Source organism: Pan troglodytes, chromosome X (assembly GCF_028858775.2).
Source record: "Pan troglodytes isolate AG18354 chromosome X, NHGRI_mPanTro3-v2.0_pri, whole genome shotgun sequence".
Lineage (NCBI taxonomy): Eukaryota > Metazoa > Chordata > Mammalia > Primates > Hominidae > Pan > Pan troglodytes.
The window spans coordinates 131973645-131999691 of NC_072421.2; the positions used below are offsets into that span (position 1 = coordinate 131973645).

At 42.4% G+C, this 26047-nt stretch overlaps 1 pseudogene; it reads left to right on the forward strand.

The window, feature by feature from the left end:
* The first annotated feature begins 3596 nt into the window (after positions 1-3596).
* On the forward strand, positions 3597-25588 carry LOC112206861 (large ribosomal subunit protein eL42-like; annotated as a pseudogene).
* The last annotated feature ends 459 nt before the right edge of the window (positions 25589-26047 follow it).

Here is a 26047-nt window from a genome sequence, read left to right on the forward strand (position 1 = left end):
CTGCTTTATGAATTCTTCAATTTAAAAATCCTTAAAATAAGGGCGACTCTTTAAAAAAACCTATGCATAGTTATCATTTCTCTACAAATTAACCTAGTTTAGTTTTCTGTTGGTTCCATTTTCCTTGTTTGTTAATTTTAGTAGCTAGTTTAATTGTAATCTCAATGATTATGTGGTAGAATGGGTTGGTGGAGCTACAAAAATTCCTAGCTACTTCAGAGACATTAAATTTCAGACACATAGTACACTTTATATTACATTTTACTATGCTAAAATAACACGGCTTTCTTTTGGAATTCTGTTCAGTTTTTCAGATTGTAATCTCAGCTACATCTCAACAGATTGTTCTCAGATATGTCCTATTACCTTCTTTGTGTAGATAGTGCTTTATTGACTAAGAACAATGACAACAACACCTTTTGTTTTCTGGGAGTAGGAGAAAAGTTTTAAGCCAAAACTCTTAATTGCTTATCTGCTCCACGTGAGGTATGAACTATCAAACTTAGGAGCCATCTAGCTTACACGTGTTCCTTAAAAAGTTTGCTGTAGGCCGGGCACAGTGGCTCGTACCTGTAGTCCCAGCACTTTTGGGAGCCCAGGGTGGGGGATCACTTGAGCTCAGGAGTTCAAGACCAGCCTGGGCAACATGGCAAAACGCCATCTCTACAAAAATACAAAAAAAAAAAAAAGCTGGGTATGGTGGCGCACAACTGTAGTCCCAGCTACTTGGGAGGCTGAGGTGGGAGGATTGCTTGAGCTTGGGAGGTCAAGGCTGCAGTGAGCCTTGACAGTGCCCCTACACTCCAGCCTGGATGACAGAGTGAGACCCTGTCTCAAAAAAAAGAGTTTGCTGTAATTCCCAGCAACAAAGTAGGAGACTCAAACTAAATAATTTTCTATAGTCCTAGAACTTCTTAGTTTACAAAACATTTTTACTTCTGTTATCTCATTTGATCTTCATACCCATGTAAGGTTGAGGTAGATGTTACCACATGTGAGTGCAATATCCAGAACTCCTGAATCCCCTTCTTCCCCTAAAATGTCAGCCCGCTGAGGTCCACTTGGCTACCCTCTTGAATACTGCATCCAGCTTCCCACTGCTGAACCTCTTTACTCTTTTTTTTTCAGTTGCACTTACCACCTTCTAGTAAGTTGAACCATATGAAATTACCATTTTTGCAGGTAAAAAATGGCCGGTGATAGGCAGTTTGGCGTCGTATAACCTAATAACATGTTATATAATTTACCCACAAGTGGTGGGTTGCTATGTCCTGGAGGAGTCAGCTTCAGACTCTAGCTAAATGATTGTATAACCTTGCAGCTCTCCCCTAAGTGAGGAGGCAATGTTGAAAGTCCCATGTCTTATCAGAACCAGGGAGGCAGATGAGAAACTGCCTTATGGCAGCTCCCACAACATAGGGAGGTGGGTGACAAATGGCCTTGGGACAGCTTCTTCCCAAGACTGGTTATGTTACAGTGTTCCTGGGAGGATCACATGGCATTCCTCCAAGATGGGTCAGACTGCTGTTGGCCTTGTCTATGTGGCGTATGTGAAGACATTCATGGCAGAGCTGTTCCCTTAGAAACATCTACTAAATTGATCTTTTCCTTTCTTACTTACTGTCTGTCTCCCTTAGTAGGCTGTCAGCTCCGTGAGTGCAGGACCTTGCCAGTCCTGGTCACTGCTATATCCCCAGCACCTACAAGAGTGCCTGGAAAATTGTAGTGCTCAATAAATATTTGTTGGATAAATGATAGAATGATAGGAAGTTAAAAAGCAATTAAAATACTTGAAAATTATAATGTCTGTATTACCTAGAAAGAAGCAAAACATTTTTCATGTTAAGCAAAAAAAAAAAAAAAAAACAAAACTTATTAAGGATAGCTAACATGTATTGAATTCTATATGCAATGGAATGATACTTAGCGCCTTTGAATCCTTATGATAACCCTATAAGGTAGGTTGTTCGGGTTTTTTTAATTGTCCCAACTTTACAGATGAAGAAATGCAGGTCCAGAGAGGTCACATAATTTGCCCAGGATCACACAGCTAGTAAGTAGCAGATGAGGAATTTGAACCCAGGCAGTTGTATTCCACCATCTGCCCTCTTAGTTCATTGCCACTTAACCTATAATGCCCAGCTCTTGTGTAGAAATTAATACACTGATAACATAGAGGAAAACATTAAGCTCATTGAATGTAATAAGTCCAGATGACTTGTACATTAAACACAGCTTTTTGAGGTCACAGCTGATCTCTAAGAATGTAAACTGATTTCCTCTGGCACTAAAAAGCATTTTCAAAGACTGTTAAGAGAGTTTCTCCAACATTCTCTTCAGATTTTTCTGCTGGCTTATTTTATGATCCTGCGGACAGCTTCAGACAAAATAACTTTCTGGTATGAAGGATTGTGTTTACTCTGCTTTTTTTTGTTGTTGTTTTTTGGGTTTTTTGTTTTGTTTTGTTTTTGAGACAGTGCCTTGCTCTGCTGCTGCCCAGGCTGAGTGCAATGGCATGATCTCGGCTCACTGCAACCTCTGCCTCCCTGGGCTCAGGCCAGGTGTATGCTACCACTCTCAGCTAATTTTTAATTTATTTTTTTAGAGATACGGTCCCATTATGTTTCCCAGGCTGGTCTCAGAACTCCTGGGCTCAGGCAGTCCCCCGCCATGGCCTCCCACAGTGCTGGGATTACAGGCATCAGCCACCATGCTCAGCTTGTTCTGCCATTTTCAAATGTGAATTTTATAGACACTTTAAACCACTTGAAAGAGTGATGATGTTTTAATGGTTTTCATTATTATTTGCAACTTCAAGCATTAAACACTGCCAAATTAAGTTTCAAGTTTTCTCTTTACACAATATGGATGTACTTCATAATGGACTTCCTCATCATGATTAATGAGTGAAGTGACATTCAAACTTGGTAGCTTTTCAGTAGAACTTCCTTTCCCAACATTTTTTCTGTTCCTTTCCCAACATTTTTTCTGTTCCTTTAATTATGGCAATATCTGAGAGCTCTGAACATAAGTCAAAGGTTTGATTATTTTTCATGTGGCTTCCTCTGCTTGGAACTTTCTGCCCCGCATCTTCCCGTTGCCCCCTGTGTCCTCTTGTCATGCCCCTACCCTTTTTTGAGTGTGTCTATTTTCTGGCACTACAAGACATAACAGGCTCATCTTGTGTTTTCCCTACCCTGACCCAGAATCAGCCATTACTTCAAGGAGCCCTGGTTCCATTATTGGAGAATACTATTAGAAACCAGGATCTGGTGCTAGGCATGCTCATTTCTATTGGAGTGTCATACAAACAATTTGTAAATTGTTTGTAGGTCCTCCCAGTGGATAGGATTAGGAAATAAAACATGCATACTAACCATGTATACACACACATCTACGTCTATTTCTGTATCTGTCTGTATACATATTAAAATAAACATGGGTTGATAACTAATGTTTCTGCTGTAATCCACAGCCTTCATCCTAGCCTGCCACTCTTCTTCTTTTTAGCTTTTTCAACAGTGGGAAATGTGGCTCTTGTTATGTACACTTTATTCACTTATTTGTTTGACCCTAGTATCATAAAGTAGTTCCGTATGCCTGTAACAGATCGACTAACTAGAGTCCATTATTTGCGGAAAGATCTTTTTGTCCGAAGCGTTACCGCAGGGGTGTCCAATCTTTTGGCTTCCCTGGGCCACACTAGAAAAAGAAGAATTGTCTTGGGCCACACGTAAAATACACTAACACTAACGATAGCTGATAAGCTAAAAAAAAAATCAAAAAAATTTCATGATGTTTTAAGAAAGTTTACTAATTTGTGTTGGGCCACGTTTAAAGCCATCCCGGGTCGCAGGTTGGACAAGCTTGCCTTACAGTATCCAGTCAAAATAATGTTTTCCAAAATTACTTCTTTTCTTTTTCATCCCTTTCAGTGTGGCCGTTATTTATAATGCAGTTTGGTTCATTAGTGTTTTTATTACAAATACACCCTCAGCCTTCATATCCTAGTTTTAATGAATTATTACGGTGAAACATAATAAGAGTCAGAGCTATACAGAAAGGTCTACTCAGAGGTGCTTTGTTCCCTCCTCCTATTCTGTTCCCACTACTCCTACTTTCCACTGACCCTGTGAGCATCATATTTATTTTTAATGGCAGTTACATTTTTACCAAGTGCTTACTATCTGTAGGCACTTGGTGTGTATTGCTTCTTTTGGTGTTCACAGCAACCTCTTGAGGTAAGCACTATTATTATCCCCCCTTTTTCTTTTTTCTTTCTTTCTTTCTTTCTTTCTTTCTTTTTTTTTTTTTTTTTTTTTTGACAGTCTTACTCTGTTGCCCAGGCAGGAGTGCAGTGGCGCAATCTCGGCTCACTGCAACCTCTGCCTCCCAGGTTCAAGTGATTCTCCTGCCTCAGCCTCCTGAGTAGCTGCGAGTACAGGCACAAGCCACCACGCCCGGCTAATTTTTGTATTTTTAGTAGGGATGAGGTTTTGCCATGTTGGCCAGGGTGGTCTCGAACTCCTGACCTCAGGTGATCTGCCCGCCTCGACCTCTCAAAGTGCTGGGATTACAGGCATGAACCACTGCACCCGGCTATTATCCCCATTTTTTAGATGAGAAAGCTGAATCCCAGAGAGCATAAGAAGCTTGTCCAGAGTGACATCTCTGATGCATAACCAGTACTCAAACCTATTTTTCTGACACCAAGGCCTGTGTGTAAACTGTAAAGGGGCTACTTGGCACCTACTTTCCTAAAGTTGTGCGATCCCTTCTCTGTCTGGGTCTTCCTGAAGCTTGGCACTTCTGAAGTCACCTCTCTGAAAACATTCTGGTAACTGTTAAATCCCTTGTTCTAGCTATTCATGTGTTCTGTGTGGTTAAACAAGGTTCACAGTGGGCCACCTGGCCTTTGGAACTTGGGTGAAGAGGCTGCCTTCAGTTGATCCTCCCCACTCCCATTTTCAAAACATGGGTTTACATGAGTTATTTGTAAATTAGGAAACATAACCATGTTTTGAGCCTTCATAGAAAACAAACGTCTGGGGTCATACAGGTTAAAAGGAGTAACCAAATTCGGCACTATCATTGTTCTATTCAGTAGACAATTCTGGGGCCTTTCTGTGTCTCAGGTTCTGTACTAGTTGTTTCAGGACTTTGGGATAAATACAAACTATCCCTGCCCTCAAGGGGCTTAAGGTCAGGTGTACAAGTGACTCTAATGTGAGGCAAGGCTGGATTCTGTGCTGCATATCTAATGCTATGGGAATTCAAAGAGGAAGTGATCAGAATGAGAAGGGAGGGATGGATCATTCCAGGAGAAGCTTCAGGGAAAAGCAACATTTAAAATGAGACTTTGGAGAGTGAGGGAAATTTGGACAGGTGGATATAGAGGATGCAAGGCTAGAGGAAAGGTTTTAGCCAGAAAGTCTGCTTGGGCAAATGCCTAGGTAAAAAAAGAAAATCCACTTTGGGAGGACAAGGCGGGCAATCGCCTGAGGTCAGGAGTTCGAGACCAGCCTGGCCAACATGGTGAAACCCCGTCTCTACTAAAAATACAAAAATTAGCTGGGCGTGGTGGTGGGTGCCTGTAATCCCAGCTACTTGGAAGGCTGAGGCAGGAGAATCACTTGAACCCAGGAGGCAGAGGTTGCAGTGAGCCGAGATTGCGCCACTGCACTCCAGCCTGGGCAACAAGAGTGAAACTCCATCTAAAAAAAAAAAAAAAGAAAATCACAGGGCAGTGTGGGGAATGGTGAGTATTCTAATTTGGTTGTGGCAGAGAGGATGTAGAAGGAAGTGATAAGAGAGAAAGCCGGATAGGAGGGCCTTTGTGCCAGTTAGGATGTTCTAGACTTCCAGTCAGGTTGCCCAGCTCAAACTGGCTTAAACAATGAGGGGGTTTATTGGCTATGTAATTGGGAAGTGCAGAGGTAGCTCAGGCCAGATCAGTTTGATCCACTGCTCCATTATGATGTCAAAGACCCATGCGATTTCCACCTCATTATTCTGCTGTCCATAGAGCCAACTTCATCCTAAGGCCAGTCCTTGTGGTCAGACAAGGGCTGCCAATAGTAATCTGGGTGCAAGTTTCTTTGAGAAAATCTTTCTGTGTCAACTCTCTTAAAAGGGGTGAAAAATCTCTCCTTAAGTCCCGCCAGAATGGGTCCATGCACCCATTTCTTAACCAGTCACTGGCAACTGGGGGTGGGATTGCCGTTTGCCCAATCAGGTCCATTTCTGGAGCTAAGATTAGACTCCATTTCCCTTGGGACACATTGAACAGAATCAGGATTCGATGAAGAAGGAAGAAGCGGAGAATTGGTTTGGTGTTGGGTAGGCAACCAAAAATAACCTCTGTTGCCTCAAGTGCCAAGAAAGTGGCGTTTTGTGCTTGTTAGGGTAAAAATGGGGATCATGGAAAATATTTTAAGTTTCATAGACCAAAAAATATTCCAGTGTTTCATCAAATCTAAGAGGCTATCAATTATAAGATATACCATTATTTTACGTACCACCAAGGAAGAAAAAATGCTGCCAGTGAAGTTAGGATGTATTGCAGGTTGGGTTCGCTGGGAAGCAGGCTCAAAAGGAGGTGAGAATGCAGGACATTTATGGGAGAACACCCTTGGAATTAATACTGGAGGAGGAGAACCAAGCAGGGTTGGTGGGGCACAGGGAGAAGTTGGGATGCCATGCAGTCACAACAAAGGCCTCAGCCAACCCCACGGGGAGCTCGAGAAGCTGAGATGGCCCTTCAGTGTTGCCCTGCCTTGTGGTGAGTGAATTGGGTCTTCATATCCCCATGTTGACTGGTCATTGGATGTGGGCTTCCTTAGGAATGGGCATCTCTTCAGCAGAGGTAGCTTTCTTCAAAAGAGGTGATTCCAAAGAGTCACCCACTCACTGAGGGCTGTCTGCTGGCAGCATTCTCAGCCACTACTCAAAGATGACCTGTCCAGGAAGGGGAACCTAGGTGGCATGACACATTGTCTATTACAACATGCTACTGATTATAAGAGCCGGGAGGTGGGGGGCAACCCAATGTCTGAGATATTAAAATGGAAGTCTCTTAGAAGAAATGGATAATTCTATAATTATAGTTAATCAGAAAGGGGAAGAAGTGGGGAAATGGACCAAGGGCCTGAGAGAGAAAACAGACGCAACAGGCCACTAGAAAGATAGGACACTGGAGGGTGGGAAGCCCTAGCAGTTTCTTCCAGGGTGGGCTGGGCACGGTGGCTCATTCCTGTAATCCCAGCACTTTGGGAGGCCGAGGCGGGCAGATCATTTGAGGTCAGGAGTTGGAGACCAGCCTGGCCAACTCCTGTTTCACCCTGTCTCTGCCAAAAATATAAAAAATTAGCCGGGTGTGGTTGCATGCGCCTGTAATCCCAGCTACTTGGGAAGCTGAGGCAGGAGAATCGCTTGAACCCAGGAGGCAGAGGTTGCAGCGAGGCAAAATCGTGCCACTGCACTCTAGCCTGGGTGACAGAGTGAGACTGTCTCAAAAAAAAAAAAAAAAGTTTCTTCCAGGGTGGCTTCTGTGCCAGAGTCAGGTGCCCCAGCTACCTCTAATTTATGGTCCTCCTGCACTGGGAAACAGATTTTCTACTTTTGGTTTCATGATAAATAACATTTCCCCCTGATTTTAAAAGTTATGGATTTGGCTGGGCATGGTGGCTCATGCCTGTAATCCTAGCACTTTGGGAGGTCGAGGCAGGCAGATCACTTAAGGTCAGGAGTTCCAGACCAGACTGGGCAACATGGTGAAGACCCGTGTCTACCAAAAAAAAAAAAAATTAGCCAAGTGTGGTGGTACATGCCAGTAGTCCTAGCTACTCAGGAGACTGAGGTGGGAGGATTACCTGAGCCCAGGAGATCAGGCCTGCAGTGAACTATGATTGTGCCATTTTACTCCAGCCTGGGTGACAGAGTAAGACCCTGTCTCAAAAATAATAGTAATAGGCTGGGCGCGGTGGCTCAAGCCTGTAATCCCAACACTTTGGGAGGCCAAGGCGGGTGATCAATTGAGGTCAGGAACTCAAGACCAGCCTTGCCAAAATGGTGAAACTCCGTCTCTACTAAAAATACAAAAATCAGCTGGGCATGGTGGCGCATGCCTGCATTCTCAGCTACTCAGGAGGCTGAGGCAGGAGAATCGCTTGAACTCGGGAGGCAGAGGTTGCAGTGAGCTGAGATTGCACCACTGCACTCCCGCCTGGGTGACAGAGTGAGACTCCATCTTAATAATAATAAAATAATAAAAATTTTAAAAAGTTATGGATCTGGATGGAGGGAAATGGATTGTATAAAAGAAGTAAACATACACAAGAAGATACAAATACAGAATAAAAGTAAAATGCAACCATCATCCCACTACCCCGATACCAGGGTATCCGTTTTTACATCTTTTCTTTCATTCTTTCTGTCTTTATATAATTGTATAAATGCTGCATAAACCTCCTCTTGCCTGCTGCCTCCTCAAAGACCTCCCTCCCTCCTTCACTGCCCTTCTGCTCCTGGAGAGCCACCCTCTCTCCATTTATCCTTCCTATCAGCTTCAGGTTCTTACCATGTTAACAAAAAGAAAATCTTATAAGCCTGTCACTCTCTACATACGCCGCACCTCCTTTCATTCATAGCCTTTAAAACATATATATAGCAGTTATTGTGGTTATTTTTCTGATCACAAAATAAAAAAAACACTCTTTCTAGAAAACTGGAATATAGAGGCAAGATTTTTTTTTTTTCAGACGGAGTTTCGTTCTGTCGCCCAGGCTGGAGTGCAGTAACGAAATTACAGCTCACTGTAACCTCTGCCTCCTGGGTTCAAGATATTCTCTTGCCTCAGCCTCCTGAGTAGCTGGGATTATAGGTGCCTGCCACCACACCCGGCTAATTTTTGTATTTTTAGTAGAAATGGGGTTTCGCCATGTTGGTCAGGCTGGTCTCGAACTCCTGACTTTGTGATCTGCCCATCTCGGCCTTCCAAAGTGCTGGGATTACAGGTGCGAGCCACTGCACCCTGCCGAGGCAAGATTTTTTTTTTTTTTAAGAAAACCCAGTTATTCCATTACCCAATGAAACTCTAAACATGTTGATGTACATCCTTCCAAAATTTCTTTTTATGACAACATGCTTTTTATTTTTAATTATTTTTATTTTATTTTAAGGTCCGGGGTACATGTGAAGGATGTGCAGGTTTGTTACATAGGTAAACGTATGCCTTGGTGGTTTGCTGCACCTGTCAACCCATCACCTACGTATTAAGCCCCACATGCATTAGCTATTGATCCTGATGCTCTCTCTCCCTGCCGGTTCCCCAGCAGGCCCCGGTGTGTGTTGTTCCCCTCCCTGTTTATGAGAACACTTTCTTGACATAAAGATTTCATTTATTCCCATGGAATTCTAAAGGCTTTTCATACTTGTGAAGGAATAATAGTTTAGAAATAAACTGAACTTTAAAAGATACCATTTTGAAAAATAATATACAGCCATCAAAAATTATATTTATGGGAACTATGCAATAATATTAAACTCTATCATCTGTTGACTGCTTCCTATATTCCAGAAACTTTACATACACCAATTCTAATCCTTACAAGAACGCTGTGTAGGCTTTAGCATTAGATGGACCAGGTTTCACCAGCTGTATGGTCTTGGATAAGTACCCAGCCTCCTGTCCCTAAGTTTCCTCACCTGTGAAAACACGGTTTCTACCAGCTTTCAAATAAGATGATCAATATAAGGCACTTGGAACAGAACCTGACACATCATAAGCACTCTATAAATGTCTATTATCACCAAATAATTCCAGGTGCCTTGAAATTTTAAATGAAAAACAAAATCAAACCATGACAATACTAGAAGCAAATTTAGGTGAACACTTTTCTAATCCGGGGATGGGCGGGGGCTGGGGGGAGGCAGGGAGAAGACTTTTTTTTCTTTTTGAGATGGAGTCTTGCTCTGTCCCCAAGCTGGAGTGCAGAGGCGTGATCTCAGCTCACTGCAACCTCTGCCTCCTGGATTCAAGCGATTCTCCTGCCTCAGCCTCCCGAGTAGCTGGGACTACAGGTGCACACCACCAAGGCCAGCTAATTTTTGTATTTTTAGTAGAGATGGGGTTTCACCCTGTTGGCCAGGATGGTCTCGATTTCTTGACCTCGTGATCCCATCCGCCTTGGCCTTCCAAAGTGCTGGGATTACCGGCATGAGCCACCGTGCCCGGCTGGGAGAAGACCTTTCTAAGCATGATACCAAAGGCAGAGACAATAAAGGCAAAGAATTGACAGAATTCACTATCCGATAAAAATCACTTCTGTGGCTGGGCGCGGTGGCTCACACCTGTAATCCCAGCACTGGGAAGCCGAGGTGGGCGGATCACTTGAGGCCAGGAGTTCAAGACCAGCCTGGCCAACATGGCCAAACCTCTTGTCTCTACTAAAAATACAAAAAATTAGCTAGGCATGGTGGCATGCCTGTAGTCCCAGCTACTCAGGAAGCTGAGGCATGAGAATCACTTGAACCTGGGAGGTAGAGGTTGCAGTGAGCCAAGATCATGCCACTGCACTCCAACCTGGGTGACAAAGCGAGACTCTGTCTCAAAAAAAATAATAATTAAAATAAAATCACTTCTGAATGGTGGAAAGCACCACAAAGTTAGAGGTCAAGCAATAATTTGGAGAAAAGAATTAGTAATTTGTTGGACAGACAAAAGACTTTTTTAATATAACAAAAACTTTAAAAATTAAAAAAATACACATTCGAGGACATTTTCCTAAAAACACAGGCAAAGGACATAAACAGCAAAGCAAGAAGACAGCTTGATGTGGCCATTTTATCCAGGGGGACATTTTGGTGAGCCCTATGGACACAGCTGCCATGATGCCAACAGTGTGACAGCTGTCCCCTTCAAAATGCGTTAGCCCCAGCTCTTCCTCTCCCCCTAACCTCCAGTCCAAAGAACTTGCACTTTCTACTTTACTCCTTTCTGCATTAATTTTCTTTTACAAATATGTTACTTGTCATCAGAAAAAATAAAGAAATAAATAAACTGTTAGAGTGTTAGCCCCTTAAAGGGGAGCAAGAATCACCTTTCTAAAAGAAAGTTTATGTTAAATATAATATTTGCATATGTGAATCCTGAGAGAAAAGTTAACAGTTTAGTTGAGTTATTTCCTCTGTAGTCTGGAGCTAAAAATAGGGAATCTTATTCTGTCCTAAATCTTTTCCTTCCTCCACCCAGTGTCTGTCTGGATCGAATTCATTCATTCACTCAGTAGGCACTCACTCAGCCAGGCATGGTGCTAGGCCTCAGGACCTCGCTGTGAACCAGAAACTGTCCCTATCCCCATGGTGCAGGCATTCTGCTTGGGAGTTGGAGGAGGAACAGGTAAAAAATAATTAAATATTCAGGTTAACGATATATTGTCAGGTTTGAGGATTGAGGAAAGGGCACAGAGAGTGGCAAGGGCTGCTGTTTTAGATACAGTGGCCAGGAGGCCTCCGATGAGGTGACCTTTGAGGAGAGACATGCAGGAGATGAGGGGACAGTGAAGAGGATTTCTAAGAACACTCGAGGCAGACAGAACAGCGACAGCCAAGGCCCTGAAGCGGGTAGGGGCCTGGTGTGTGTGAGGAACCTCAGGATTGCCATCATGGCTGGAGCAGAGACATGAAGCAAGAAAGCCATGGAGATGAGGGCAGGGAGATCCCGGAGTGGGGAGATCAGATGGGGCTCTGTGTATCATGCAAAGGACTTTGCATTCTGTTCCAAGAGCTGGGAAGGTTGACATAATTAGGAAAAAAGCCCAGAAAAGCAGAGGTATCCATTTTTCATGGTAAAGATGATAATTTCAATTAAAACACGATTCCTGGATATATGTAATTTGTAGGCCAAATGGTGCCCAATCCCTACCTCCCTCACCCCCTCACTTCCCTATCCCTAAAACCTGTACCTCAACTCCCGTTTGTAAGTGATGGGAGTTAGGAATAGAGAAATCTCCCGGTTGGGTTTTCTGAGCAAAGAGGTAACATAGCAGCTCTGTTATTTCTTTCACGTCTCCAAGGGAACCATGACTCACCCTTAGCTATCCCCCGGGAATGTGGCCCTCAGAGTGTTCTTTTACTGATTCGTGATTTTGTTATGTACACCTGGAGTGATGGACCATACCATACCAGCTTGTCAGGGTTGCTTTGTGCAAAGATCGATGACGTGTGTGAACCCAGATCCATGCTTGGGGTCCTGAGTTTCAGGTGCCATGGCCAGTTGCTAGCAGGTTGTATGTGTGTGACCAGCCCCTATGTGAGTCTCTCAGACCCTGAAACTCCAAACAGGCTTCCCTGGGCAGAGACATTCTGTCCATGCTCTGTGGCTTGCTGCTCGAGAGGGATAGATCACATCCTGTGTGGCTTCTTCTCAAATGAAGAAGGACATTGGAAGCCTGTGCTGGGCTTCTCTGGACCCCCCGATGTATGTGTATGTATATTAAAGAGAGACTAGGGTCTCACTCTGTTGGCCAGGCTGGTCTTGAACTGCTAGCCTCAAGAAATCCTCCCACTTTGGCCTCCCAAAGTGCTGGGATTACAGGCATGAGTCACCATGCCTGATGTATATATTTTTCCAGCTCCCTTCTTTTCTGTATCATTTGCTATTACTACCTCTTAGCTATTAGTATAAACTGATCTTGAGTTGTGTAAATCTTTCTGGTGATTCACTGTGATGGGATGATTGTGTCCTCTCAAAATTCCTATGTTGGAGTCCTGACCCATGGTACCTCAGAAAGTGACTGTATTTGAAGATAGGTCTTTAAAGAGGTCATTGTAAATTAATTAATAAGGTCATTAGGGTGGACTCTAATCCGATATGACTGGTATCCTTATAAGAAAAGGAAATTAGCACACAGACACACAATCAGAGGGAGAAGACAGCCAGTCATCTACAAGCCGAGGAGACAGACCTCAGAAGAAACCAACCCTGCCTGCACCTTGATCTTGGACTTCTAGTCGCCAGAACTGTGAGAAAACAAATCTCATGTTTAAGCCAGAACCTAGCACGTGGTACTTGTTAAGGCATCCCTAGAAAACTAATACACTCACTGAATGAGGCAGGTAGCTGTTTCTTTTATTTTTTGAGACAGAGTCTCACTTTGTCTCCAAGGCCAGAGTGCAGTGGAGCGATCACAGCTCACTGCAGCCCCTGCCTTCCAGGCTCAAGCCATCCTCCCACCTCAGCTTCTCAAGTAGCTGGGACTACAGGCATGCACCACCACGCCCAGCTAATTTTTGTTTTTTTTTTTTTTTTTTTTGTAGAGACGGGGTTCACCGTGTTGCCTAGGCTGGTCTCAAACCCCTGAGCTCAAGCAATCTGCCCTCCTTGGCCTCCCAAAGTGTTGGGATTACAGGCGTGAGCCACTGTGCCTGGATATGGTAACTTTTTCATATGCTATTTGCTTGATGATTATTTTTCTGTTTCTGATATAATGCTTTTTATTACAGAGTTATCTGTTTGTTTTTATTTTTTAATGTTTGAATTTTAAAAATTAGTATAATTTTCATAATTGAAAAATTATATTTGAATAATTGAAATATATTTGTATAACCTTAAATTTAAAAACTATGATAGCGTATACAGTGAAATTTTCCTCTCATCCCTTTTTTCCATTTAACCAGTGCACTTCCCAACAGCCAACAGATAATTTTAGTTTCCTCACTCCCTGAGCTATTTTATGTATATGCAAGTAGATATGTACATACATATTTCTGCCTTGTAACACAAATAGTAGCATACTATACAACTGCTCTGCTTCTTCCTTTTTTTAGCTAAGAATATTAAAAGAGTGAAAAAGATGTACGCTAACAAAAATCAAAAGAAAACTAGAGTGACATTATAAGAACTGATGATGTAGATTTCAGAGCAATGATTACTGCTAGGAAAAAAAGGGTCATTTTACATTGATCAAAGAGGTCAACTCATCAGGAAGACATAATAATCCTAAACACTTATGTACTTAACAGAGCATCAAAATACATGAAGCATAAATGAAAGAACCGTGGGAGAAAGTAGACAAATTAATGACTGTAGTTGAAGATTTCAGTATCCCTCTATGAAAAACAGGGTAGTACAAGTACACAGAAAATTGGTAAAGATATATGACTTGAACAACATTATCAACCAAATTGACCTCATTTACATTTGTGGAATGTTCCAACTAAGAACGTCAGAAAACATACTCTTTTCAAGTGCACATGGAACATTTACCAAGATAGACAATATTTTGGGTCACTGCAAGTCTCAACACATTGAAAGGATTCAGATCATATAAAGTATGCTCCATGACCATGATGGAATTGAATTAGAAACCAATAATGTATCTCTGGAAAATACACAAATATTTGGAAATTAATATGCCTTCTAAAAAATTTATGCATCAAGAAGAAATCAAAAGGGATATTTGAAAGTACTATGAACTGATGGCCAGGCACGGTGGCTCACGCCTGTAATCCCAGCACTTTGGGAGGCCGAGAAAGATAGATGAAGTCAGGGGTTCAAGACCAGCCTGGGCAACATGGCAGAACCCCGTCTCTACTAAAAATACAAAAAATTAGCCGGGCGTGGTGGTGGGCGCCTGTAATCCCAGCTACTCAGGAGGCTGAGGCATGAGAATCGCTTGAAGCTGGGAGGCGGAGGTTGCAGTGAGCCAAGATCACGCCACTGCACTCCAGCCTGGGCAACAAGAGTGAAACTCCGACAAAGAAAGAAAGAAAAGAAAGAGAGAGAGAAGGAAGGAAGGAAGGAGGGAGGGAGGGAGGGAAGGAGGGAAGGAAGGAAGGAAAGAAGGAAGGAGGGAGGGAGGGAAGGAAGGAAGGAAAGAAGGAAGGAGGGAGGGAGGGAAACAAAAGAAAAAGAAAGAGAAAAAGGGAGGAAAGAAAGAAAAAGAAAGAAAGAAAAGAAAGAAACTAACTCAACATTTAGTAACCATAGTAGTAATAACTGATTTGGGCAAGAGTCATCAATGGGTGAAAGCTTGATGAGGAATAGGATACTTATATACCCCCAAACAAAGCCACAAATTATTAATAACAAAGGGGAAAGTAGTAATTTTACAATGGCAAGACACCACTATAAACGGATAATGAAAGAACATCAACAATAATGGGAAAAAAATGATGCAATTTACCTCCTGCTATGCTGCTCTGAGAACAAACATAATTTCTGTGGTAGTCCTCCAAAAATGCATAACCTGAGTCTGTTCGTGGGGAGGCATCAGATAAACCCAAATTGAGGGACATTGTACAAAACAACTGGCCTATATGCATCAAAAATGCCAATGTCACAAAGTCTGGGGAACTCTCCCCAGTTCAGGAGACAATTAAATGTAATGTGTGATCCTGGACTGTGAAAAAAGTAACTATAAAGGATGGTATTGAAACAGTTGTCAAGATTGGAGTATAGTAGTAACAAATCAAGGCTAAATTTTCTTATTGTACTGTCATGTGTAAAAGAATGTCTTTGTTAGAAAATACACACTGAAATATCCACAGGTGAAGGAGAACAATAGCTCCAATTTACAAATGCTTCTGAAAAAATATATATATACACACACATACAGAGTGAGAAGGCAAGTGATAAAGCAAGTGGGGCAAGTTTTTTTAAACTGGTGAATCTGGGTAAAGGATATTCAGGAATTATTTGTACTATTGTTGCAACATTTCTGTAAGTTTGAAATTTAAAGTTTAAAAAGAAAGAGAGGCCGGACGCAGTGGCTCACGCCTGTAATCCCAGCACTTTGGGAGGCCGAGGCGGGCGGATCACGAGGTCAGGAGATCGAGACCATCCTGGCTAACACGGTGAAACCCCGTCTCTACTAAAAATACAAAAAATTAGCCGGGCGTGGTGGCGGGCGCCTGTAGTCTCAGCTACTCGGGAGGCTGAAGCAGGAGAATGGCATGAACCCGGGAGGCGGAGCTTGCAGTGAGCCGAGATCGTGTCACTGCACTCCAGCCTGGGCAACAGAGTGAGACTCCATCTCAAAAAAAAAAAAAAAAAAAAGAAGGAGACAGAAGGCATAAACAATATTAAAAATAAAACAGAACATTACTATAGACGTAGTAGAGATTTTAAAGATCATGAAGAAAATACTAGAAATAAGTCTTTATGTTTTATTTTATTTTATTTATTATTATTATTTTTTGAGATGGAGTCTCATTCTGTAGCCCAGGATGGAGTGCAATGGCACGATCTCTGCTCACTACAACCTCTGCCTCCCAGGCTCAAGCTATTCTCCTGCCTCAGCCTCCCAAGTAGCTGAGATTACAGAAAAGCGCCACCACGCCCAACTAATTTTTGTATTTTTAGTAGAGATGGGGTTTCACCATGTTGGCCAGGCTTATCTTGAACTCCTGACTTCAGGTGATCCACCTGCCTTGGCCTCCCAAAGTGCTGGGATTACAGGCGTAAGACACCGCGCCCAGCCCTTTATCTTTTAGATATATATACTGAGATACTTATCATAAAATGGTGGGATATCTGGGATTCCCTTGAAGATAATCCAGGGCGCCAGGCATGGTGGCTCACACCTGTAATCCCAGCACTTTGGGAGGCCAAGGCCGGAGGATCACTTCAGCTCAGGAGTTCAAGATCAGCCTGGGCAACATGGGGAAACCCTGTCTCTATTAAAAATACAAAAAGTAGCTAGGTGCGGTGGTAGCACATGCCTGTAGTTCCAGCTACTTGGGAGGCTGAGTTGGGAGGATCACTTAAGCCTAGGAGGTAGAGATCAGCTTCAGCAACATGGCAAAACCCCATCTCTACAAAATATACAAAAATTAGCTGGACTTGGTGGTGCACACCTATAGTCCTAGCTACTTGGGAGGCTGAGGTGGGAGGATTACTTGAGCCCAGGAGGTAGAGGTTTCAGTGAACCGAGATCGTGTGACTGCACTCCATCCTGGATGACAGAGTGAGACCCTGTCTCAAAAAAAAAAAAAAAAAACTGCACTCTTTTATGTATTTTTGTACTTTTGAAATGTTCTATAATATTTTTGAAATGTTCTATAATAAGAGAATATTGTGAAGACTTTATAGAAATACATTTGAGAACCTAAATAGAGTAAATTACTAGAATCAAACTAAGGAAAAAATGGAAAATCTGAAAAAAATGCAATAATCATTAAAGAGATTGAATTGTCATTTGAAAGTCTGTCCTCAGAAAAGACCTCCTTCCTCTACTGTGGTCAGTATCTTTGGCATACATGAGATAAAATGTATGGTCCAGTCCAGCCTCTAAGCCTGTGCAATTCATTCAGTCATTCAGCAAATATCTATTGAATACTACGTATGGGCCAGGCACTCTTCTGGCTACCGGGGATACATAAGTGAACAACAACAACAACAACAACAAAGGAAAAATGTCTCTAATTTTGTGGCACTTAATATACAACAAATAATAATGAATAAGTGATATATAGTATGTTAGGAGGAGAACATTACTATGGAAAAATAGAGGAGGATAAAGGAGACTGAGAGGCAGAAGAATGGGCCAGTTTGTAATTTGAAAGGCAAGGTTGTAGGCAAGGTTCAGATTGGAACAGTGAAACACGATTTCCCACAGAAATGAACAGGTCTCCTTGGAGAGATGGCTAATTCAAGGTCTGGGTCAAGAAGTGTACAGGAAGAGCCTGGAACATTTTGTTGCACCAAAAAGATAAAACAGAACAAAACAAAACTCGGTTAATTAGCTACTGTTGGAAGATGCTAGCAAGCCAGTTCTTTAGTGATTTTTAAAAGACAGATAATTATAAGGAAACTTTTTAATAAACAAGCATTTATACTGTTTTCGACACAAACTACCACTGACTACTCAAATAATACATGAGGGGATATTTCTTTTTATGGAAGTATTCTGGCTAATAAGAAGAATAGAATTAATCACCAGTGGCTGCCAGCACCACAAAAAGAGATACAACTAGATCTTATGTGTTTTACAATTTTTTTATATTTGGGGGGCTGGTCTCTTATATGTCTCTTTTGGAGAAACAGCCCACCACCTGGATTCATCTCCTAGGGCTTCCATAACAAAGTACCATAAAATGAGTGTCTTAAAACAACACATGGCCGGGCACAGTGGCTCATGCCTATAATCCCAGCACTTTGGGAGGCCGAGGCGGGCAGATCACTTGAGGTTAGGAGTTTGAGACCAGCCTGGCCAACAAGGTGAAACCCCGTCTCTACTAAAAATACAAAAATTAGCCGGACGTGGTGGCAGGCACCTGTAATCCCAGCTACTCAGGAGGCTGAGGCAGGACAATCGCTTGAACCTGGGAGGCTGAGGTTGCAGTGAGGTGAGATCTCGCCATTGCACTCCGGCCTTGGCAACAGAGCGAGACTCCATCTCAAAAACAAACAAACAACAACAACAACAAAACACTCACGTTTATTCTCTCAAAGTTCTGGAGGCTAAAACTCTGAAATCAAGGTGTCAATAGAGCTGTGCTCCCTCCGAAGGCTTTAGGGGAGGATCCTTCCTTGCTTCCTCCTAGATTCTGGTGGTTTCTGGCAAGCTTTGATATTATTTGGCTTATGACTGCATAATTACAACCTCTACCTCCATATTCATGTGGCCATCTTCCCTCTATGGGTGTCTGTGTCCAAATTTCCCTCTTATGGACACCAGTCATATTGGATTAGGCTTCCCCTAATCCAGTATGACCTCATCTTAACTTGATTACATCTACAAAGGCCCTATTTCCAAATAAGGTCACATTCACAGATTCCAGGTAGACATGAAATTTGGGTAACACTATTTAACCCAGTATACCACCTATGAAGTATTCTTTTTATTTTTCTCCTCAGCTTTTATTTTAAGTTCTGGGGTACATGTGCAAGATGTGCAGTTTTGTTACATAGGTAAAGTGTGCCATGGTGGTTTGCTGCACAGATCAACCCATAACCTAGGTATTAAGCCCAGCATCCTTTAGCTATTTTTTTCTGATGCTCTCCCACCACCCGCCCCACCCCCGACAGGCCCCAGTGTGTGTTGTTCCCCTCCCTGTGTCCATGTGTTCTCATTGTTCAGCTCCCACCTATAAGTGAGAACATGCAGTGTTTGGTTTTCTGTTCCTGCATTCGTTTGCTGAGGATAACAGCTTCCAGCTCCATCTATGTCCCTGCAAAGGACATGATCTTCTTCTTCTTTTTTATGGCTGCATAGTATTCTGAAGTATTCTTGACAAAAAGAAAAAATCAACCTGAATCTATTCAAGCCTCTAGAGTCAACTAAAAATTTACAGGAAATACAGGACACTGAGTAACGTGTTAAATGACATCACAGGGATGCAATTAGCCGACTCCAGACTATGGGAAACTCTACAGGACAAACTACCTGGTATCTTCAACAAATAAATTGCAGGGAATAAAGACATGATGGAGGAACCTAGACTAAAAGAGACTTAAAGATGAACCAGTAGCTATGTTTGGACCTCATTTGGATCCCAATTCAAACAAACTTTAAAATACACACCCATTTATGACACTTATGAGACAATTGGAGATTTGAACACTGACTTGAATATCCATTGATATTAAGGAATTATTATTTTTGAAAATGTGGAATAATATTAAGGCTATGGTTTTTTTTAGAGAGTCCTTATCTTTTAGAAACATATACTAAATTTGCAGATAAAAATGACTTGATATTGGGGATTTGTTTCAAAATAATATGGGAGTTGGGGGATGTGGGTGCAGATATGGCTGTGACAAGATGGTTCATGGGCTGATAATTGTTGAAGCTGGGTGATGGGTACATGTGGGAGTTCATGATACTATATTTTTATGTGTTTCAATCTTTCCATAATAAAATTTTTTTTTAGAAAAAAGAAAGGAAAGAAGGAAAGAAAGAAAGAAAGAAAAAGAAAGAAAGAAAGAAAGAAAGAAAGAAAGAAAGAAAGAAAGAAAGAAAATACGGTATCAGGATAAGCCTAAATAAGAAGGTGACATTTGCTGTGGATCGTTCAGCATGTACAGGGCCCCTGTCACCATCTGGCTTTAAAAATACTAAAAAATAAATCTTGTGTAGGGGCTGTGAGAGATTAAAGACGGCCACAAATTCTTTTTTTAACCCAATTCTCCCATGCCATTTATTTTAAAATGTATGCATTTTTATTAATTAATTTATTTATGTATTTAGTTTTAGAGACACGGTCTCGCTATGTTGCCCAGACTGGCCTTGAACTACTGGGCTCAAGTGATCCTGCCTCAGCCTTCTGAGTAGCTGTGACTACAGGTGCCCACCACTGTGACTAGCCTCTGCCACAAATGCTTTTCTAATTCTCCCCTTAAGACCTGAAGCTAATTCCCCTCCCTTTGAATTTGGCCTGGCCTTAGAGACTGGCTTGACCAATAGATGGCAGCAGAAGTGAAGTTCCAGGGCTTCTGAGGCTAAGTCATAAGAAGCCTTCTAGCTTCTGTTTGGCTCTCTTGAAATATCTCTGGATGTCCTGGGCTACCATATGAGAAGTCGGCTTACCCCAAGTCAATCATTCTGGAGGCCATTCTCCAGTAAACAGTCCCAGCTGACTCAGTCTTCAACTCAACCCCACCAAGCCTCCAGACTTGGGATGAGAGGACTTCACTAGCACTTCCCAGACTGGCCCATCCGCTGTGTGAAAAGAACAGTCACCCAGCTGAAACCTGCCTGAATTCCTAACCCATAACATCAGGAGATACAATTCAATGGTGGATGCTCTAAGCTACTAGGTTTTGAGGTAGATTTTTTGTTTTGTTTTGTTTTTCAGAGTCTCGATCTTGTCACCCATGCTGGAGTACAGTGGCGTGATCTGGGCTCACTGCAACCTCCACCTCCTAGGTTCAAGCAATTCTCCTACCTCAGCCTCCTGAGTAGCTGGGATTACAGGTGTGCGCCACCACGCCCGGCTAATTTTTGTATTTTTAGTAGAGACGGGGTTTCCCCATGTTGGCCAGGCTGGTCTTGAACTCCTGACCTCATGATCCACCCGCCTCAGCCTCCCAAAGTGCTGGGATTATAGGCATGAGCCACTGCGCCAGGCTGGTTTTGAGGTAGTTTTTAAGGCAGCAATAGGTGGCCAGAACATAGGTTTATAATATGTGACAAACTATGTTTTGTAAGCAAAGGAATAATAAACACAAAAGCCAGGATAGTGTTTCTTGGGGGAGGTAGGTGCAGGTGGTAGAGGCAGGGGCAATGAGATGTGGAAGAACACAGGTTGAACTGAAGGTATTTCCTAAGAGCCTACTTTGGAGGTTGGGTGTTGTGGTAGATTTTTTTTCTCACTGTTGCCTAGGCTGGAGTGCAGTGGGACAATCACAGCTCACTGCAGCCTTGACCTCCCAGACTCAAGCAATCCTCCCATCTCAGCCTCCTGAGTGGCTGGGACCACAAGCAGGCACCATCATGCCTGGCTAATTTTTTTCTTTTTGTATTCTTTTGTAGAGACGGGGTTTTGCTATACTGCCCAGGCTGGTCTTCAACTCCTAGGCTCAAGTGATCCTCCTGCCTTGGCCTCCCAAAGTGCTGAAATTACAGGCATGAACTACCACACCCAGCTGGTTTTTATTTTTTTATTTTCATTTTTAGAGACAGGGTCTCACTCTGTCACCCAGGCTGGAGTGCAGTGGCACAATCACAATTCACTGTAGCCTCCAACTCCTGGGCTCAAGTGATCCTCTAGCCTCAGCCTCCCTTGCAGCTGGGACTACACTCATGAGCCACCAGGCTTGGCCGAAATTTCTACTTCTGTAACAAGGAGAGCAGGCAGTGAAGTGCTATTCAGCAATGTTTTAATTAGAAAGGAAATGGGCAGGGCAGAGATACAGATAAATTGCTGTTTTACCATCTTGCCCAACACGGTTGTAATCAAGCCTACACAAGTATAAAGGTCATTAGCCAGTAATTGACTGGCCTATTTCTTCCATCTACAAGAGACTAATTTTAAATATAAAGACGCAGAAAGATTAAAAGGATGAGCTTTTTATGCTGATAGCACTCTCGCAAACCTGGTGAACATTCCTAAAAGTCACCAGACTTTCTGTAAGAAGTTTAGCAATCACCAACACCACAAAGTGACACAGTACAAGAAGGGCAAGCATTCTCTTTATGCCTGGGGAAAGTGGCGTTATGACAGGAAGTAGAGTGGCTATGGTGGGCAGACTAAGTTGATTTTCCGGAAAAAGGCTGAAACTACTAAGATTATACCGAGACATGAGAGCATTGAGCCCAATTGCTTTTCTCAGAGAATGCAAACATTTTGAACTGGAAGGAGATAAGAAGAGAAAGGGCAAAGTGATCCAGTTCTAGCGTGATCTTTTTTATTGTGAAGAAAATACAATCTTGAGGTTATGTTCACTTCATTTGGTTACAGTTGCCATTTAAAAAACATATATATATATACAGAGTCTCACTCTGTCGCCCAGGCTGGAGTGCAGGGGTGCAATCTTGGTTCACTGCAACCTCCACCTCCTGGGTTCAAGTGATTCTCCTGCCTCAGCCTCCTGAGTAGCTGGGATTACAGGCGTGTGCTACCACACCTAGCTAATTTTTGTATTTTTTGTAGAGATGGGGTTTCTCCATGTTGCCCAGAATGGTCTCAAACTCCTGGCCTCAAGTGATCCGCCCTCGGCCTCCCAAAGTGCAAGGATTACAAATTTGAGCCACCATGCCCAGCCTACAGTTGGCCTTTGGGGAGGGAATAAGCTAGAGCAATCATTAAAATTCCCCTTGTGGAGAAATTTATGCTTCGTGAAAAAAAGAAAGTAAAAGGATGGAAAAAATGTGCAAAAAGTGTAAGAAAGCTTCATGGTTATATTAATATAAGACAAAGTAACTTCAAGACAAAGAGAATTACCCAAAGAAAGATGGCCATTAGATAATAATAAAATAAATGATTCACTAGGGACATGACAATCCTAAATATGTATGCACCTAACAACAGAGCAAAACAGTTCATGAGTAAAAACTGACAGCATTATATAGAGAAATAGACATATCCACAATCGTAGTCAGATATTTTAACACCAGTCTCTCAGCAACTGATAGAACAAATAGACAAAAAATATCGGCTGGCTCACGCCTGTAATCCCAGCACTTTGGGAGACCAAGGTGGGCGAATCATGAGGTCAGGAATTCAAGACCAGCCTGGCCAACATGGTGAAACCCTGCCTGTACTAAAAATACAAAAAAATTAGCTGAGCGTAGTGGCCGGCGCCTGTAATCCCACCTACTCAGGAGGCTGAGGCAGGAGAATCGCTTGAACCCGGGAGGTGGAGGTTGCAGTGAGCCAAGATCAACCCACTGCACTCCAGCCCAGGCGACAGAGTGAGACTCTATCTCAAAATAAATAAATAAATAAATAAATAAATCTATAAGGATATAATGGAGATCTGAAATTTACTGTCAACCAACTGCATCTAATTACAGAGCAGTATACCTAACAACAGAATAGACACATTCCTTTCAAGGGCACATAGAATGGTCACCAAGATAGAGCATATTCAGGGAGATACGGTAAGTCTTAAAAATTTTTTTCATCAACTTTTATTTTAAGTTCCAGGGTACATATGCAGGATGTGCAGGCTGGTTACAGAGGTCAACATGTGCCATGGTGATTTGCTGCACAGATCTTCCCATCACCTAGGTATTAAGCCCCGCATTAGCTGTTCTTCCTGATGCGCGCCCTTCCCAGCACCCCCGACAGGCCCCAGTGTGTGTTGTTCCCCTCCCTGGGTCAGTGTGTTCTCATTGTTCAACTCCCACTCATAAGTGAAAACATGCCATGTTTGGTTTTTTGTTCCTGCATTAGTTTGCTGAGGATAACGGCTTTGAAATCTTCTAAAGTATGCTCTCTGATCACGGTGAAATTAAATCATAAATCAACAAAATAGAAAAAAATTCCCACATTGTAGTAAGTCAACTAATACTTCCATGCAACTCATGGATCAAAGGAGAAATTAAATGATAAATTAGATTTACAAATAAATAAAATGCTGTACTTATGTTGCTATTTCCTGATTTTACATTTTATTTTTTTATTTATTTTTAATTTTTAATTTTTTTTTTTTGAGACAGGGTCTCACTCTGTCACCTAGGCTGGAGTACAGTGGCATGATCTTGCCTCAGTGGAACCTCTGTCTCCCGGGTTCAAGCAATTCTCCTACCTCAGCCTCCTGAGTGGCTGGGATTACAGGTGGGCATCACCATGCCTGGCTCATCTTTGTATTTTCAGTAGAGACAGGGTTTCACCATGTTGGCCAGGCTGGTCTCAAACTCCTGACCTCAGGTGATCTGCCTGCCTTGGCCTCCCAAAGTGCTGGGATTACAAGTGTGAGCCACCACACCTGGCCTGATGTTACATTTTAAATATTACCAATTGACTGGCAAATATTGAAGATGAGGATTTAACTGTCATATAGGCACACACACATTTATCCTCTTTCCATCCTCCCAACAAAGTTTTAGCAAGTTTTGCTTAATTTACATTTGGTGTTTTCATTAAAATGACTAAATAAACATTGTTCTCTGCTGAGTGAGGTACTGTACTATGATAACATATCCTTTGTTGTACAATGTTTTGCTTTTCTTGTCTCCGCCCACCGCTTCCCTCTCTCTGTCTCACTCTCTTTCCAAATACCAATGAAGGCAATGTAAGGATATAATCATGAAGAGGGCCTTCACCACGAACCATGCTTTGCTCTGATCTTGGCCCTCTAGCATCCAGAACTGTGAAAAATAAGTTGTTTAAGCCATTATGTCTACGGCATTCTATTATACCAGCCCCAAACCACTGACACGGTGTCTTAAATCTTTATGTGTTTGAGGCCGGGCGCGGTGGCTCATGCCTGTAATCCCAGCACTTTTGGAAGCTGAGACGGAAGATCATTTGAGGTCAGGAGTTCAAGACCAGCCTGACCAACACAGTGAAACCCCGTTTCTACCAAAACCACAAAAATTAGCTGGGTATGGTGGCAGGCGCCTGTAGTCCCAGCTACCTGGAGGCAGAGGTTACAGTGAACCGAGATTGTGCCACTGCACTCCAGCCTGGGCGACAGACCGTGTCTCAAAAACAACAACAACAACAACAACAACAACAACAACAACAAAAAACATTTATGATGTGAGGTATTTGATTATCTTTGATTATGTGTTGGATATTAAATTTTTTCTTTAAAATTTTCTTATTTTTAAAAATTTCTTGTTTCCAGCAGGGCGCAGTGGCTCACGCCCCAGCACTTTGGGAGGCCGAGGTGGGTGGATCACCTGAGGTCAGGAGTTTGAGACCAGCCTGGCCAACATGGCGAAACCCCGTCTCTACTAAAAATACAAAAATTAACCAGGTGTGCTACTAAAAATATAAAAATTAGCTGGGCGTGGTAGTGGGCACCTGTAGTCCCAGCTACTCGGGAGGCTGAGGCAGGAGAATTGCTTGAACCTGGGAGGCAGAGGTTGCAGTGAGCCGAGATCACTTCACTGCACTCCAGCCTGGGTGACAGAGTGAGCCTCTGTCTGAAATTAAATAAATAAATAAATAAATAAATAAATAAATAAATAAATATTCTTGTTTCTTATTGTTTCTTATTTTTCTTTCAATAATTTTTTTTTCTTACAAACCCTTGTGTCAAAGGCTGACTCTCCATAGATCACAGTGAGAGAACTGCCCCGCTGTGGATGAAACCCTCACACAGAAGCAGGTCATCTACAAATGCTTTAGCGCCAGGTTTTGCACAAACATGCATTGCATGACGTAGACATTAGATTTTAATTTAAATAAATAGTTTGAAGCCCAGGATATTGTTGTATTCCTCCAAAGAATACTTGTACTTTTATCCTCAGGTGTCTGGGGCTACTAGCTATCTGAAATCAACTGAATTTAATTTCAGGGTATGAGATTTTTCTGGGTTACTCAGATGAATGCAGGCTACAATGCATGTGAGAGCTAGTTTACTTCCAAGTCAAATTTACTCCTAGGGTAGAGTGTTTCAGGATACCACCCCAAAGCAGGGATGGTTTCC